Source organism: Mus caroli, unplaced genomic scaffold (genome assembly GCF_978045245.1).
Source record: "Mus caroli unplaced genomic scaffold, Mus_caroli_1 scaffold_8, whole genome shotgun sequence".
In the NCBI taxonomy this organism is placed as follows: Eukaryota; Metazoa; Chordata; class Mammalia; order Rodentia; family Muridae; genus Mus; species Mus caroli.
The window spans coordinates 138,468,331-138,484,335 of record NW_028227263.1 but is presented as its reverse complement, the minus strand read 5'-3'; the positions used below and the strand labels follow the sequence as shown (position 1 = coordinate 138,484,335).

General features: G+C 36.7%; 1 protein-coding gene and 1 pseudogene across 21 annotated transcripts in view; both read left to right on the top strand.

Annotated features, from left to right (window-relative positions):
- The first annotated feature begins 537 nt into the window (after positions 1–537).
- LOC147003698 (vomeronasal type-1 receptor 4-like) overlaps positions 538–16,005 on the top strand; it is a 33,908-nt gene continuing 18,440 nt past the window's right edge. For 11 of the 21 annotated variants that reach the window (XM_085842336.1, XM_085842344.1, XM_085842340.1 and 8 more), the window contains exons 1-2: positions 611–658; positions 3,587–3,663. The gene's annotated coding sequence lies outside the window, so the exon portion shown is untranslated. Of the gene's footprint in view, positions 659–3,586; positions 3,664–16,005 lie in introns of all 21 variants that reach the window. The other 10 variants (XM_085842345.1, XM_085842341.1, XM_085842333.1 and 7 more) reach the window with 3 other exon arrangements.
- On the top strand, positions 3,657–10,932 carry LOC147003699 (vomeronasal type-1 receptor 4-like; annotated as a pseudogene).

Below are 16,005 nucleotides of genomic sequence, written 5' to 3'. Positions count from 1 at the left end.
ACTGTGGCATTTTTATTTTAAGAAACATATGAAAATTGGAGAGAAGAGTTGTGGGGGAATAAAAAAGGACTTGATAAGTGAACATGCAGAGTGGACTTAGCTAAAATATATATATACATTTATATAATACACATTTAAGTAATAAATATTCTAAATGTTTTTTAAGAGTGAAATTAAATTTTGTCTGAAGAAATCTGAAGGCAATGAGAGGGAAAGTGGGAGAGAGAGAGAGAGAGAGAGAGAGAGAGAGAGAGAGAGAGAGAGAGAGAGAGAGAGAGAGAGAGAGAGAGTTCTGTAAATTTCTCATGAATCTGACCCCAAAGTTTCTAGCACCTTCCATATGATACCTGGTCTATCTTCAGGGATCATTAAAAACTTAACACCTCTTCAAAACATATTGTCCCTTTGGAGATATTCACCAGAAACTCATAACTGTGTTTTAAAATTAGAAACTGTGAAATGTGTCATACATAATTTTGTCTCCCAAACCCAGCCCTGCAATTACACTGCAGTTAAAATGAAAATTGTAGTTCTAGAGGGAGACGAGGTCACACAGTCACAAACCTATATAGCAGGCTTGAGCCGACTCTTACTGCACTGCATTAATGAGCCTGGATCTGCCCAGTGGCCTGATCATTCTGAACTGGTAAGGATCTAGGTGAGTTGGTTGTATTTCAGTGTGAGCTGAATGCCCACAAGGAAGAGATCTTCTTAGGTGCTCCTGTGTAGTAATGGGAAGCTGGGGTAGAAACAGATCTGTGAAACAGACAGAGAAGGCAGAAGAATAATTACAAAGGTAATATGTTAGCAAAAAAATACAGGTACACCTAACTTTGTGTACCTGCTGCTACTTCCAATAATTTAAGTCCTTGACTGAGGGTGATTGGGCTTATCTTGAAGAAAAAGTCCATCTGTGAAGGTGAAAAAGAACTGTGGTAATTAGTCAATTTGATAATTTATGTTATGTAACATAACATGTAGCCTAACTTTTCACTATGAAATTACCATAGTCCACATCTATAGTAAATATTTGAATGAAAATATAGGAGGTACACAGCCCTGGAAAATATAGGATTTGAATCTCTTTTTTGGAGTGAAAAATATTCTTATGTAACCCTACATTTATGAGTTAAAGGATGCAATACCTGATGATGTACTTAATGACCAGTGGTAAAATGACTGGCTTGAAATTCCCCTATTGTAGTTGGGAAGGCAACATAAAAGGGAAATTACAGTATGAGTTTCAGTGATGACAGCCACAACCAGGACCAAATATGTCTTGAGTCATCTCTGCTGGTTTAACCATAGCCTGCTGTTAAGTACTAACTAATGCCTTGCTGCCCCTCGCTTTTTATGGCTGATGCTAATGAAACAGGGGCCTTTGTGCTGGCCAGGGCAGGGCTCTACACCTGATCTACACTTGTATCACATGTAGTTCTTTTTTCAATCTGTACAATGCTAAAGTATTCACAATTTTCTGATTACTTTTTATAGATTTTACATGTATCTAATTTATTTGAATGTATTATAAGTTTTATTATGATATGTTCATCAACATAAAAATCCCTAAATATGTGCAGAATGTTAAGTGAATATATAAGTAACTTTTTTCTTCTCAGGCTATTTCAGCATACATTATTATTTCATGTTGCATATTTTACAGAGTAAGAGCATCACCAATTTATATGTAATTACCAGTATAGACTTTACCCTGGCAATGGAAATGCTGCATATTTCCTGTGGTATTATAAACATCAGGTGTATCTTGTGCTTGTAAAAATGAAACTTGGAGATAGCATAGTTTTGTGTCATGATATTCAATATTTAGAATACTACATTTTAGTAAAATCTCAGATGCTTCATTGGTAATTGCATTTACCTAGGAAATAACCCTTTATTTCAAATGAGAATTTATTTTTTAAAAAATTTATCATTTTAATCTATTTATGTTTTGGCTGAAGCCTGAATGTATTTATGTGATCCATATGAAAATGCTGTGCCTGCAGAGGACAGAAGAGTATGTCAGAGCCTTTAGAAATAAAGGGTAGACCTGCAGTTTTGAGCCTCCTTGTGATCCTCTCCAACAACAGAAAGTGTTATATTGCTTACTACTGAACCATCTAATGAAAATTTTTATAACCAAAATCATACCATAATACAAAGTGAACAGATTGTCAAGTGGGGGATGCAAAGTGCATTTAAGACTGGAGTGGGTTTGAAAATGTATCTCATGGCTTTGTGATCAGGGTCTTACATGACCCTATTTGAACCACATTATCCATATGTTCTTTAACACAAAGAACTTTTGGGTTTAAACAGTCACTAACCCTTTGTGTTCCTCAACTCTTGTCTTGACATTGGAAATACATTTACTTTCAACATCAGACAATTCTGAAAATCAAAGAAGGTGTCAGACTGGATACTAGTGATTCATAATGGTTATCACTGGTTACCATTTATAAAATAAAAATAAAATAAGTATATCTGCCATTCCTTATAAGATACAGGATTCAAGAAGAAAGAATACAGAAGTCTAAAACAACCATAAACTCTAACTTGTAGAAAGAGAAATATCTAAGACTAAGTATGGAGACAGGCTCTTAATCATGGCTCCAAACAGGAGTCTATGAAAATTAGGGAATACTCTGTACCAGAACTGTCTATATTTGGGGGGGTCTTTAGAACAAGGAATGAAAGTGCCTTTCAAAAACTGACTCATGAGGTCCCTGAAATTTGGATGAGAACTTTGGAAGCAGAGAAATTAGAAGCAACTTACGACTTTCTCTTGAGATAACGGGTGTACATAATAATCAGTAGCAAATTAATAAGTCCCTGACTAACTGCCTCTTTTTAGTTACTACAAACTTGTTGTTCCTGACTGATATTTCTATTAATATAGAGGACTTAAAGGTAAAAGAAGACACTCAGGCGTGGTTGAGGTAACTAATCTCATGAGAAGGAAGAGCTTCTGTTCTCTAGTTCACTGAAGGGGACAAGATTTGTGTCCCTGTGAAGAAAGGCATAAAATCAGTGGGGTATCAGCACTGGTATTGATCATTAGGCACTGTGTTGAACCACAACATGAGACAAGATTAGATAAAAAGGTTGTAGTGTAGAGTTTGAATGATACAGTTTGTTTTATAAATATAAAATAAAATTAAGCCAATCTCCTTTAAAATTATATTTGCCAATACATATTTAACTCTTCAGAAAATAAAATAAAGTGAATATTTGCAAGGAAAATAGTGGGTTTCAATAGGCATGACTACTTCAAACACACTGCTTCTTCATGTGCAAAATTCAGTGGCTGTGAAGACATGGCCATTTCCAGAATAGATCAGAATGACCTCTCAAATCTAAACACAAGAAAGATGGTGCCCTGTGGTAGATGTCAGTCACTGTTTCTTTTCTTTAACATTTCTTCTTACCTTACTACACTGAATGTATGTGAATACCCAAACACTCAAATCATAAACACATGGTACAGATAGTTCTTAATCATTGTCATTCAAGGAGGATCAAATGTCATAGCATCACTTAAGTTGAAGCATCTTGGCAATAATTACAATTTTTTGCACATTCACAGGTCTCCCGGGATACGGCTGACCACTAGCATCATCACTCTGGAATATGTACGTGGCCTCTCTGTAAATACAGCTCCAAGTATGTAGAGCATTAAAAGCTTTGAGGGATGTTGGTTTTTCATTTGACACCTCTTTACCAATAATGGCATACTTACTACATGTATGACCATTTGATAGAGCATCAAAAAACCTAAATTAGGAACATCTTCTGGTTTTTGTTCTGACTGAATTTCAGTGAATTCACACCTTAGTCAGCATCAGAGTTCAGAAATATTGGAATATATTTGATGACATAATGGCCTCAAATTGTGATTCTATGAGGGTTATGTATAGACATCAGTTGCCATTTAACAACAAACCTAAAACCAACCTCATTTCCTTTCTTCCTTCATTCCTTCTTTCCTTCACTCCTTTCCTTCCTTTTGTTTGTGACATGTATGTTTTTTATTAATGAAGCAAAAGTCATTACCATACACTTCAAGGGAATTTCACAAGTAAAATTCAATTTGTAACAGTAAATAGAGTAAAAACAGTACTAAAAAAAATTCTCAAAAATTCCCTCTAACTAAGTAAACAAAAACAGATCCCTGCTACATTGTTGAAGAGGTTAGTTAGACCACATTTCAGAGGTTAGACCACGCCTTACTTGTGAAGGGCATTTATAAATTTATAAGTACATCAGTGACTAGTGTGAATATGGATGTTTTAATTAGTTACTATGATTGTGTGGATGCATTATTTTCTTCCTCAGCACTGGTATTTGGAAATCTCATTTTAAAAAATGATCTAAATTCAATAGTTAGGAAAATGCTTGTGAGTAACTTGCCAGAAGGCTAGAGGGAAAACAACCAATTTGGAATGCATTTTGTACCACTCACTAATATTTCCTACAGAAAGATTTTCAAGAGACAATTTTAATTTTTAAATTGTATCTTATTGTTTGTTTTGCTTCATGTTATAGAAACCTTTATGAGAGAAACCTCATAAACCTATCTGATTTAGAGAAGGGACAAATAGCATGTGCTGATTTGTAAAATTGTTATAATTCAGAACCTATGGATCCATCACTGTAGGAACTGGTGTTTGAGACGGCCTGTCAATCTTAGAATATTTTGCTCATCAGTATCTTGCCTTTGAGTACATTGACTTAGCTGCTTTTGCTTGCATTCAGTGTCATGTTTTTCTTTGCCGAATAATGATTTTTGACTGTTTTGCACTTTTGTAAACTTGGTTTTCTTCAATCACCTGTTATTCAGCAAACTTTGAAAAATTTTACTTGCAATATTTGGGCAATTTTAGCATCATACCACTCCTGAACCCTGTGGCTCGAATAGAGACAGCTTACTTTGTCACTCTTGGTTGTATTACTGCATTTCTCCATAGTAATTGATTCCACAGAACTCTGAAATGTGCTTCTTCCTGTTCTCCCCATGCATAAACCTGAGCCATGAGATCAAAGGACTTCCCAAGACTGATACATACAATTTATTTTTTGTGTGACAATTAACTGATTATAGGCCGCCATTCAGGATGTGTTGGTGACCTGCAGGTCAAACTCTGCTGTTACTAGATGATACAAAAAGTAAAGTCATTTGTGTGATTATGATTATTCTTAAAATTGGGATTTCAGGGTCCCAGCAAGATTTCTCCCTTTAAAGTTAGTAGGTCTGTTGGTATACTTTTTTAGGTTTGTTTAAGGAGCCATATTTCAAGTTTAAGGGAATAATTTCCGTCATATTTCTAGAAGATGGAATCACACAGAAAATATCTGTTCCCTGGGCTTTTAATTTTTTTTTGTCCCCTCTAACAAGATGTTCCTTGAGTCTTATGTGCATGACTTGTATTGTAAAGAGGGCATCAGGATCTCGGCCCCAAAGTAATCACTTGATTTCTGAATTTTAGTCAGCTGTTACTTTTCTCTAATGAAGTTATTTTTTCAAAGAGATGTTTTAATGGAAGGGTTAGAGTTACAGCAAGGAAGGATTGATGAGAATATAGTCTTACTCAGAAAAAAAGACCTCAATTCATTATCCAGTATCAAGTGATGATATCTCTTGGGGTCCAGAAATCACCTCACAAAGTACACAAATACTGATCTCAGTCAGCAGGGATAATTTATTGATTTTACACCCCAGGTCTATTCAACCTGGGCCATGGTCCAGGTTCTTGAGCTGAACCATGAATTTGAGCTAAGATTCTTTTCACAAGCTATTTAAGAACAAAATCCACAAACATCTATACCAAGTTATTGCACCAATCAGGATTTAGGCATAGGGAATTTCCTATGGAACATGCCTTGGTTGTACATGTATCCTGTTTGCATTGGTTGCAGGATTCAACTATGCCAGAGGACTTGCCTAATCTAATACTCATGTCTTAATTTGTCTACCAGGATGGGACTTGTCTAATGTTCATCTCTTAACTTGCCAACCAGGATGTTAGTTTCCCACTTACATGTCTTTTCCTGCCAAGAAGGATATTAGTTACCATGACAGTTTGGGGAACTTATACCTTATTTGACCACTACCCAAAATGGAAGAAACAAAATAGTTACATAAATTGGTTCTGATGTTTCTCTTATGTTAGCATCCATCACAGGAACAGTTTAAAAAGGAAAATACCATAAAACCATATACATAGGTGAAGGAAGAACTGTTGGGTGGTTGGTTTGGTTCTGAGCATATTGTAGATAACTACCCAAAACAGTTGTACTGAAATCTAGTATAACGGGTTCTCAAGGACACAGAATATAACAGAATATGTAATCAATCTTGACATTGGAAAGTTTCCTAGTAACAGCAAAAACATATGAGAAAGTTTCCTGATTATGCCAAGGTAACCAGAAAAGAGGCTCTTAGGCCTTAACATTTTACCTAGGCCATAACATTTCATTTAGGCATTAATACTTTACCCAGGCATTAATAATGTCCATTTTTGAAATTAATATCCAATATCAAATGAAATAATATACTTACAGAGGGCAATATACAGACTGAGCAGAGCTGCCTAGAAAGCCTTTCATGGGGAGATTTAAAGGCAAAGAAGCAAGAGAAGGGATGGTAGCAGACAGTATAGCAATTTGGAGCTCCTAGTAGTCTAAAAGTTCCATGAAGGATGGCACATTAGAAGAAAAGGAACTTGGAGAGCCCACCATATTTCTGTTACAACTAGGAAAAAAAATATATGTCTTATCAGCAGATGCATTTAAAAACTGAACTCAGGACACTGGAATGTAAGATCACCAAGCACAGATGAATGCAGCTGAAAATGAATCTACATCCTTCACACTGCTCAGTCAATAGGCCTCAAGCACAAAGGTCTTACCTGATTGGCTATGGGGTTTCCTACCCTGACAACAGTGAGACAAGCATAGGCATTATGCTCACATAAAAATAAGTTAATGCTAAATATGTCTCATCTTAAACTACAGTTTCTGTCCCCAACCATGGAGCACTGATAGAGCTGACTCTATTGCTTGCCTGCTCAGAGAAAGACAGCACAGGATAGTGGCACTGTGAGGACTGGGAGAATTGAGAAGTGAGCGTAATACGGGTTCATGATGTGAAATTAAATAAAAATCAGTAAACATATTGTGTAAAAACAAAAACAAAAACAGAAGACCCACATGCTGTTTGACAGATACCGGGGGAAGTAAGGTAAGGCAAGAAGAAGTTGAACAGATTTCAATTTGACTCCGTTTCTAGAACGTATTTGGGTACTGTTTCATGGAACTTTTCATGAAGGGAGATAAAAGAAGGGATGGAGGTGGGAAAGTGTCAGCTTCAGATTAAACCAAAGATGGCTCTGACTGACACAAGATAAATTAGCTTTGCCCTGTCATGAGACCATAGATATATTCTGAGTATTATATTAACTTTCCCATTCCTTATGTCTTAATTTTAAAAATTTATATATTAATAATCTATAAAATTAAGATTTTTGTTATTGTTGAATTTGTTCTGTTTTACATCATAACTAGAAAATATAAATATGTACTGGAATTGTTTTTGTTTATATGCCATGCCACTTTGTTACTGTTTTCACAGGCCAACATTACATTTTCTTGAATATTGCATTTTCTATGAAACTTCATGGCTTTTTTCCTTCAGTATCATGCTGTGGTATATAAATGTTATTTTTGTTTGTCAGATAACTGTCATCTCATAGACTTGCAGCTGAATAAACTCACCCTATCTAGCTCATTCGGAACTCTGACAGAATGCTTCAACTCAACTATTCTGGCCCCAACTTCTCTCAAATCTGACTCAGTCTGACTCCTCATGCCTTCTCACTGAGTTGTTCTGCCTGAACTCATACTAACTTTGGCAATCTCTTCTAATCTTCTGACTCTTTCTTATTCTCTGTAACATTCTGTCTTGGCCTACACCTGTCTCTGTGAAACTGTCCTAGTGAAAGATCTCTCCCTCTCTAAAACATTTGTGCATGTGTTTGCCCTTCTCCCTAAAATTCTCACTTTCCTGTGCCATTCTCATGCACATTCAGTGCATCTTATCTCTTACTTACTCTGTCAAATCTTTCACTGGTTAAACACTTTGTCTATCTCCGAACTTGATGTCACTTTAGAACATGGCTGCTTCCTTATACAAATTAACTTGACCTATAGTGTTTGAGATTAAAGATATATTCTCAGGGCATGTTTGTATTCCAGTCAGAGGAATTAAAGGTGTGCCATTCCAGCTGGATCACACAGACCCAGATGGTTTTTTTGATGTGATCTCCTACCCGAGTATCCATGTTGCTGGATTAAAATTCCTATGCAAAAATATTAAGCCAGAACATGAATGGAAATTAACTACTCCTATCAAAAATTTTTCAAAGAGCTCTTTTTATGTGCTGTAGGAGGGCCTTGAATTCGCCTTTTCAATAGTTGCATGAAATAAGGGTTCTGTCTTTCTTCACAAGCTACAAGTATTTGTTTTTATTCATAAAAAAAATTAGACCAGAAAAATAGCCATGGCCATATTCACAAGGAATTTGTATAGAATCACACAATGGACTTTTTGAATCTGGCCATCAGAATCATTTGTTTACCAGAAACTACAATTGGAATTCTGGGAAATGTCTCTCTTATTTCTTCTATCTAATCCTTTACTACAGACAATGCATGATAAAACCCACAGATTTGATTCTCATGTACACATAATTCTCATGCAGCCAATGCTGTGATTATTCTCTCTTCCGGAGTCCCACACACAATGTCAACTTTTGGGAGGAAGCAGTTCTTGAATGCTTTTGTATGCAAGCTCCTATTATACATTCATGGTTTTAGGAGGAGTATATCCGTTGGCACCAGCTGCTTTTTGAGTGTTTTCCAGACCATGACAATCAGTCCCAGGGAATCCTGTTGGAAGAATCAAAACGACAAAGCTGGGAAATATATTGGCTGCCCCATTATCATTCTATGGGTCTTCTACATGTTGATAAATTTCATATCCTCTCTCAACACACTTAACAATTGGAAAAGCAAAAATGTGACAAGAGAACAAGATTTTGGATACTGTTCTATTGTAGGGCACAATGAAATTAGTGAGTTTCTCTATGTAGCATTGGTAGTATGCCCTGAAGTCTTATTTTCTGTCCTGATATCCTATTCCAGAGGGTTCATGATTGTCCTTCTGCTCTGACACAATCAGAGCATTCACACATCTGTAGCTCTTATGGTTCTAGTAGAAACTCTCGTGAGTCCAGAACCACCCAGAATATTCTCGCCCTGGATTCTACCTTTCCATCTTTTTATAATCTCTCTACTATCTTAAGAGGCTGCATCGCATTTTATGTTATAACTGGTGACCGGTAAACATCAATCTCTTCATTTCTCTGTGTTTTCCATCTTTTGTGCCCTTTGTCCGTATGAAACCTTCTTCCATTTTGTCCAGGCTTAAATGGTCTGCATCACAAATAAAAATGTAGTCTTATGTCAAGTTTTTCAATGACATGTTTTGGGTGGTATCCAGGTTTTTACTCATTCATTACCTTAAAGTTCAACTCAGAATTTTAAGTAGATATAGCACCTTGTCTTTCTAAGGTTAACATAAATGAGAGGAGGCAATTTGTCATCTGGTTAATTAGCAGTCTACAGGAACTGAACATATGCTGCTTGGCTATTATACTCTCAGATTATAGCCATTAGAGTCTTCTCTTGACCATGTCATGTGCAAAGGATCTATCGAAGAAGATGTTAATAAAAATGCCCTTTTTTGGCTTTCATTCTGTCACAGCATTTGCCATGAATGGGTGATTTCATAGATGCCTTGAATTTCCTAAACTCTTACTGAAAAGAAGCAGGTAAATATGGCTGCCCATGAACTTGTGCTTCTGGGAACCCTTGTCAAATCACACCTGCTTCCCCCTGCACAAGTATCAGAAAACTTCTTGGCCATAATTTCTACACTACACTATTTATAGTTGTTGCAAGCCCTAATGGGTTGTTATGAACATTTAGCAGCAGTTACCACCATCATTTGCCAGGAAAAACAAAAAAACAAAAAACAACAAAGCTGGGAAGTATATTGGCTGCTCCATTATCATTCGATGGGTCTTCTACATGTTGGTAAATTTCGTATCCTCTCTCAACACACATAAAAATTGGAACACCTCTCAGGCTCTTTGCAAAAAAACAAAACAAAACAAAAACAAAAACAAAAACAAAAACAAAAAACCACGAACATACAAACAAACAAACAACAAACAAAAAACAAAACAAAAAAAGACTTATATTATATACATTGTACAAAACCATTGGAAATCAAAACTTGATTTGATATTGTATTGAGTTTGGCTTGATAGTACTTATGGAGACCTTTTACATTTATATTCTGCAAGGAGTTTGGTTTTTAGTTTTCTCTTTTTGTTGTATATTTTCTTGATTTTAATATCTGGGTACTCCTGGTTTCATGGAAAGAATTTAAAGATATCATTACTTTTCTCTCCTTCCCCTGTCCCACTGATTTAAGTAGTATTGATATTGGTTATTAGAATGCCCAGAAGAATTTTTCTGGAAATTCACCTGGACATGGGTTCTTTTTAGTTGATAAAATGTTTAAAAAATATTGCTTCAATCTTTCTCAAAACTTAGGTTGCCATAGTTTTGTCAGTTTCTCTCCAGGTCTCTATTTTTTCATGGGATTTACTGTTTGTTTTTATCAACAATGCCAAGTCCTCTTTAACTTTAGCTTTTTAGTGGATTTTGAGGTCATGTGTTATGATCTTCCAGGTTTGTTCTTAATACTTAGGATTGTCTTAGCTAATTGTAGTGTTTTTTCATATTAAATATAGTTGTGTTTTAATTCACTTGTAAATTATGACACCAGAATTTTGATAAGCAATGCATTAAATTTCTACCATAATTTTGGAAAACAAACTTTCCCTTTTACTGAAAGGAGATTTCTTTTTTCTTTTTCTTTTTTTTTTTTTTTTTTGTAGTCAGCCAATCAGATTTATGTATCACTAAAATCACAATTTACAAGATGTTAATACAGTAATTTCAGGGCCAATTGGTAATATAAAAGCTTTATCCTACTTATTCTAACCTATTCTTTTTTTTTTTTTTAATTTTTGATATTTTATTACATATTTTCCTCAATTACATTTCCAATGCTATCCCAAAAGTCCCCCATAGCGCCCCCCACTTCCCTACCCACCCATTCCCATTCTTTTGGCCCTGGCATTCCCCTATATTGGGGCATATACAGTTTGCAAGTCCAATGGGCCTCTCTTTCCATTGATGGCCGACTAGGCCATCTTTCGATACATATGCAGCTAGAGACAAGAGCTCCGGGGTTCTGGTTAGTACATCATGTTGTTCCAACAATAGGGTTGCAGATCCCTTTAGCTCCTTGGGTACTTTCTCTAGCTTCTCCATTGGGAGCCCTGTGATACATCCAATAGCTGACTGTGAACATCCACTCCTGTGTTTGCTAGGCCCCTGCATCGTCTCACAAGAGACAGCTATATTTGGGTCCTTTCAGCAAAATCTTGCTAGTGTATGCAATGGTGTCAGCGTTTAGAAGCTGATTATGGGATGGATCCCTGGATACAGCAGTCTCTAAATGGTCCATCCTTTCATCACAGCTACAAACTTTGTCTCTGTAACTCCTTCCCTGGGTGTTTTGTTCCCAATTCTAAGAAGGTGCACAGTGTCCACACTTTGGTCTTCATTCTTCTTGAGTTTCATGCGTTTAGCAAATTGTATCTTATATCTTGGGTATCCTAAGTTTTGGGCTAATATCCACTTATCAGTGAATACATATTGTGTGAGTTCTTTTGTGATTGTGTTACTTCACTCAAGATGATGCCCTCCAGGTCCATCCATTTGGCTAGGAATTTCATAAATTCATTCTTTTTAATAGCTGAGTAGTACTCCATTGTGTAAATGTACCATAATTTCTGTATCCATTCCTCTGTTGAGGGACATCTGGGTTCTTTCCAGCTTCTGGCTATTATAAATAGGGCTGTTATGAACATAGTGGAGCATGTGTCCTTTTTACCGGTTGGGACATCTTCTGGATATATGCCCAGGAGAGGTATTGCTGGATCCTCCGGTAGTACTATGTCCAATTTTCTGAGGAACCGCCAGACTGATTTCCAGAGTGGTTGTACAAGCTTGCAATCCCACCAACAATGGAGAAGTGTTCCTCTTTCTCCACATCCTCGCCAGCATCTGCTGTCACCTGAATTTTTGATCTTAGCCATTCTGACTGGTGCGAGGTGGAATCTCAGGGTTGTTTTGACTTGCATTTCCCTGATGATTAAGGATGTTGAACATTTTTTCAGGTGCTTCTCTGCCATTCGGTATTCCTCAGGTGAGAATTCTTTGTTCAGTTCTGAGCCCCATTTTTTCATGGGGTTATTTGACTTTCTGGAGTCCACCTTCTTGAGTTCTTTATATATATTGGATATTAGTCCCTTGTCTGATTTAGGATAGGTGAAGATCCTTTCCCAATCTGTTGGTGGTTTTTTTGTCTTATTGATGGTGTCTTTAGCCTTGCAGAAGCTTTGTAGTTTCATGAGGTCCCACTTGTCAATTCTCGATCTTACAGCACAAGCCATTACTGTTCTATTCAGGAATTTTTCCCCTGTGCCCATATCTTCAAGGGTTTCCCCCACTTTCTCCTCTATAAGTTTCAGTGTCTCTGGTTTTATGTGAAGTTCCTTGATCCACTTAGACTTGACCTTAGTACAAGGAGATAGGAATGGATCGATTCGCATTCTTCTACATGTTAACAACCAGTTGTGCCAGCACCATTTGTTGAAAATGCTGTCTTTCTTCCACTGGATGTTTTTAGCTCCCTTGTCGAAGATCAAGTGACCGTAGGTGTGTGGGTTCATTTCTGGGTCTTCAATTCTATTCCATTGGTCTATTTGTCTGTCACTATACCAGTACCATGCAGTTTTTATCACAATTGCTCTGTAGTAGAGCTTTAGGTCCGGCATGGTGATTCCACCAGAGGTTCTTTTATCCTTGAGAAGAGTTTTTGCTATCCTAGGTTTTTTGTTATTCCAGATGAATTTGCAGATTGCACTTTCTAATTCGTTGAAGAATTGATTTGGAATTTTGATGGGGATTGCATTGAATCTGTAGATTGCTTTTGGCAAGATAGCCATTTTTACAATGTTGATCCTGCCAATCCATGAGCATGGGAGATCTTTCCATCTTCTGAGATCTTCTATAATTTCTTTCTTCAGAGACTTGAAGTTCTTATTATACAGATCTTTTACTTCCTTAGTTAGAGTCACGCCAAGATATTTTATATTATTTGTGACTATTGAGAAGGGTGTTGTTTCCCTAATTTCTTTCTCAGCCTGTTTATTCTTTGTGTAGAGAAAGGCCATTGATTTGTTTGAGTTAATTTTATATCCAGCTATTTCACCGAAGCTGTTTATCAGGCTTAGGAGTTCTCTGGTGGAATTTTTAGGGTCACTTATATATACTATCATATCATCTGCAAAGAGTGATATTTTGACTTCATCTTTTCCAATTTGTATCCCTTTGATCTCCTTTTGTTGTCAAATTGCTCTGGCTAGGACTTCAAGTACTATGTTGAATAAGTATGGAGAAAGTGGACAGCCTTGTCTAGTCCCTGATTTTAGAGGGATTGCTTCAAGCTTCTCACCATTTACTTTGATGTTGGCTACTGGTTTGCTGTAGATTGCTTTTATCATGTTTAGGTATGGGCCTTGAATTCCTGATCTTTCCAAGACTTTTATCATGAATGGGTGTTGGATCTTGTCAAATGCTTTTTCCTCATCTAACGAGATGACCATGTGGTTTTTGTCTTTGAGTTTGTTTATATACTGGATTACGTTGATGGATTTCCGTATATTGAACCATCCCTGCATCCCTGGGATGAAACCTACTTGGTCAGGATGGATGATTGTTTTGATGTGTTCTTGGATTCGGTTAGCAAGAACTTTATTGAGGATTTTTGCATCAATATTCATAAGGGATATTGGTCTGAAGTTTTCTATCTTTGTTGGGTCTTTTTGTGGTTTAGGTATCAGAGTAATTGTGGCTTCATAGAATGAGTTGGGTAAAGTACCTTCTGTTTCTATTTTGTGGAATAGTTTGTGAAGAACTGGGATTAGATCTTCTTTGAAGGTCTGATAGAACTCTGCACTAAACCCATCTGGTCCTGGGCTTTTTTTTGTTGGGAGACTATTAATGACTGCTTCTATTTCTTTGGGGGATATAGAGCTGTTTAGGTCATTAACCTGATCTTGATTCAACTTTGGTACCTGGTATCTGTCTAGGAACTTCTCCATTTCATCCAGGTTCTCCAGTTTTGTTGAGTATAGCCTTTGGTAGAAGGATCTGATGGTGTTTTGGATGTCTTCAGGATCTGTTGTAATGTCTCCTTTTTCATTTCTGATTTTGTTAATTAGGATGCTTTCCCTGTGCCCTCTAGTGAGTCTGGCTAACGGTTTATCTATCTTGTTGATTTTCTCAAAGAACCAGCTCCTTGATTGGTTGATTCTTTGAATAGTTTTTCTTGTTTCCACTTGGTTGATTTCGCCCCTGAGTTTGATTATTTCCTGCCGTCTACTCCTCTTGGGCGAATTTGCTTCCTTTTGTTCTAGTGCTTTTAGGTATGTTGTCAAGCTGCTAATGTGTGCTCTCTCTAGTTTCCTTTTGGAGGCACTCAGAGCTATGAGTTTTCCTCTTAGAAATGCTTTCATTGCGTCCCATAAGTTTGGGTATGTTGTGGCTTCATTTTCATTGAACTCTAAGAAGTCCTTAATTTCTTTCTTTATTCCTTCCTTGACCAAGGTATCATTGAGAAGAGTGTTGTTCAGTTTCCACGTGAAGGTTGGCTCTCTATTATTTATTTTGTTATTGAAGATCAGCCTTAGTCCATGGTGATCTGATAGGATGCATGGGACAATTTCAATATTTTTGTATCTGTTGAGGCCTGTTTTGTGACCAATTATGTGGTCAATTTTGGAGAAGGTACCATGAGGTGCTGAGAAGAAGGTATATCCTTTTGTTTTAGGATAGAATGTTCTGTAGATATCTGCCAGATCCATTTGATTCATAATTTCTGTTAGTTTCACTGTGTCCCTGTTTAGTTTCTGTTTCCATGATCTGTCCATTGGTGAAAGTGGTGTGTTGAAGTCTCCCACTATTATTGTATGAGGTGCAATGTGTGCTTTGAGATTTACTAAAGTTTCTTTAATGAATGTGGCTGCCTTTGTATTTGGAGCATAGATATTCAGGATTGATAGTTCCTCTTGGAGGATTTTACCTTTGATGAGTATGAAGTGTCCCTCCCTGTCTTTTTTGATGACTTTGGGTTGGAAGTCAATCTTATCAGATATTAGAATGGCTACTCCAGCTTGTTTCTTCATACCATTTGCTTGGAAAATTGTTTTCCAGCCTTTCATTCTGAGGTAATGTCTATCTTTTTCTCTGAGATGAGTTTCCTGTAAGCAGCAAAATGTTGGGTCTTGTGTGTGTAGCCAGTTTGTTAGTCTATGTCTTTTTATCGGGGAGTTGAGTCCATTGATATTAAGAGATATTAAGGAAAAGTAATTGTTGTTTCCTGTTATTTTTGTTGTTAAAGTTGGCATTCTGTTCTTGTGGCTGTCTTCTTTTAGGTTTGTTGAGGGATTACCTTCTTGTTGTTTCTAGGGCGTGGTTTCTGTCCTTGTATTGGTTTTTTTCTGTTATTATCCTTTGAAGGGCTGGATTCGTGGAGAGATAATTCGTGAATTTGGTTTTGTCGTGGAATACTTTGGTTTCTCCATCTATGTTAATTGAGAGTTTGGCTGGGTATAGTAGCCTGGGCTGGAATTTGTGTTCTTTTAGTGTCTGTATAACATCCGTCCAGGATCTTCTGGCTCTCATAGTCTCTGGTGAAAAATGTGGTATAATTCTGATAGGCTTGCCTTTATATGTTACTTG